General features: G+C 38.3%; 1 pseudogene; it reads left to right on the forward strand.

Moving 5' to 3' along the window:
* Nucleotides 1-2,500, forward strand: part of LOC145688660 (large subunit ribosomal RNA) — a 9,516-nt pseudogene that overhangs the window by 2,904 nt on the left and 4,112 nt on the right.

Below are 2,500 nucleotides of genomic sequence, written 5' to 3' on the forward strand. Positions count from 1 at the left end.
CTGGATTTCGAGAAATCCAAATTTGAGTTTGGGTGATAAAGAAATTAGGTCAATTGAGATCAATGAAGCATTCAGATACTTAGGTTGTATGTTTACGATTAAGAATGGAAAAATGGTCTCATATGATGCAGAGTATCTTAATCTTCTGCTCAATAGAGTGAAGAGACTTTCTTTAAAGCCGAGGAAAAAGTTGCAATTAGTTAAGGATTATCTTATTCCCCGTTTTTATTATGTATGGACGATAGCGGAAGCAAATATTACTTTGCTAAGGTCTTTAGATTTGAATGTTCGAAGATTCATAAGAGAAGTATTACATCTTACAACTTCTACAACTGAATGGTTATGCTATTGTCGACTTAGGGATGGGGGATTGAGTTTTCCAAGACTGGAGGATTTGCTGCCAAGGCTTCAAGCAAAAATGAAAATTAGACTGTTGGAATCCTCAGACCCGATAGTAGCTCAATTGGCGTTGGAAGCGGATTTAGTTAAAGAAGTGGAACGATTCGGTCGAGATAGGAAGATTACTGGTGTGGTTACTCTCAAGAAAATAGATAAGTTACGGGATTTAGAAAAAGATAGTTATTTTGAGGCTTGGAAAGGCTTAACTTCACAAGGAAAGGGTATTGGTTCATTTGGTAATTCTAGAATAAGTAACTGTTTTCTGGAAGATGAATCATACTTGAGTGAGAGTCGTTTCATTGATGCGTTGCAGATGAGGACAAATACAACCGGTGTAAGAGCGGTGCTTCATAGAGCTGGTCTAATTGAAGATGTAAACTGTAGACTATGTCATTCGCAGGTTGAAACAGTTGGACATGTGGTGGGTGAATGTTTTCAACACAAGGATAGGCGAATTAAACGTCATGATGAAATCACTCAATTGATTCTGGACCATTGTATGCGCAAGGGATATGGAGTTTACAAGGAAAATACCCTTGTAATTGGTGATACACGGCTTAAACCAGATTTAATTGTGGAGACTGAGAGGAAAAGATTTGTTGTGGATGTCTCGGTTCGATATGAAGATGGTGACAATTTGGTAAGGGCAGTACGTGAAAAGAAATCGAAATATAAGGATATTGGTTCAGTATTTGACGATGATAAGGAATTTCGAGTTCTTCCGGTGATTATAGGATCTCGTGGTGCTGTTCCCAATTCAACGATCAAGGTTTTAGAAGAGATAACTTTGTGTGATGTTAAGTTATTGAAAACAATGTCAATGATAGCTTTAAGGACATCAATTGAAATTGTGAACAGTCATTTTGACTATGGAAATAGATATACTCATTAATCCATTCATAGTTCCCCGCCTCCTCGTGGCGCGCGTCGTCAACAGAGTGGAGTTTCTCCTCTCTGGCTAAGTGGGAACATTTATTTTGGTCTTTGATTTGTGTGTAATTTTGTATTTAATATTGTGTCAATTAATTATATTTTTTTTCTTGTATTTATTTTTTTTAATTATTTATTGAACTATCTTTTAACATTATTACTTGACACTTTTAATGTGTTTCACAACTATTTTATTGTAATTTGTTTATTTATTGGATGTAAGGCGAGGCTTAGATAGTTAGCATGAATTTTTGATATCATTCCTAACAATATTTTAATTGAACTTGTTATTTTAGTTAGATAGGACTACCCTACCTTGAATATTATCTTTGTTAATAATTTTGTTCTTATTTATTTTATATTGTTTATTATATATTTATACTATCTTTGATAGGAATAATTTTAAAAATGTTCATAGGTACTAGTTAATACTAGGAATACTTTACATATAATTATGTGTAAGTAGGGTAGCCAAATGCCTCGTCATCTAATTAGTGACGCGCATGAATGGATTAACGAGATTCCCACTGTCCCTATCTACTACCAGAGAGACCAAAATACAATCCCAAGCACATGAACTGGGTGCAACTAAGGGAAAACCTGGATCTGACGAACGTCATAGTGCCTGATGTGGATGAGTCCGCAAGAAAGCTACAAGATGCCATAGTGCAAGCAATCGAACGAAGCCAACAGCCACCTCATCTGCTGGATGGAGCCACCATGTCCTTCTGGACACACCGGTTAACTAGACTGAGAGCAAGAAGTCGAAGACGACGGAAGCAATATCAGTCCGTGCTGGACCCAGAAATCCGAAGGGAGAGACTTGCACGTTATAGGGAGGCAAAACGAATATTCGAACGAGCCCTAAACAAAGCAAGGGTGGCCTCATGGGAAAGCTATGTCCGGAGCAATCTGGAACAGGACCCATGGGGAGTACCTTACAAGATTGTCAGCAAGAAGATCAAAGCGCCTGAGGTGATGCAAACCCTCCAAAAAAGTGCTACGGCACTCACGGAGGGGGGACAGGAGACGGGTGACCTCCTGATGAGGATACTTCTTCCTGATGATAGTCCGGAAGAAGATGACGCAGAACAAAGGAGAAAACGCGATGAAATTCTCAATGGCTATGATGCTGAAGAGGACATAGCTATGTTCTCGGAAGCAGAGGTGA

This window comes from Thermobia domestica, chromosome 6 (assembly GCF_964235325.1).
Source record: "Thermobia domestica chromosome 6, izTheDome1.hap1.1, whole genome shotgun sequence".
Taxonomy (NCBI): Eukaryota; Metazoa; Arthropoda; class Insecta; order Zygentoma; family Lepismatidae; genus Thermobia; species Thermobia domestica.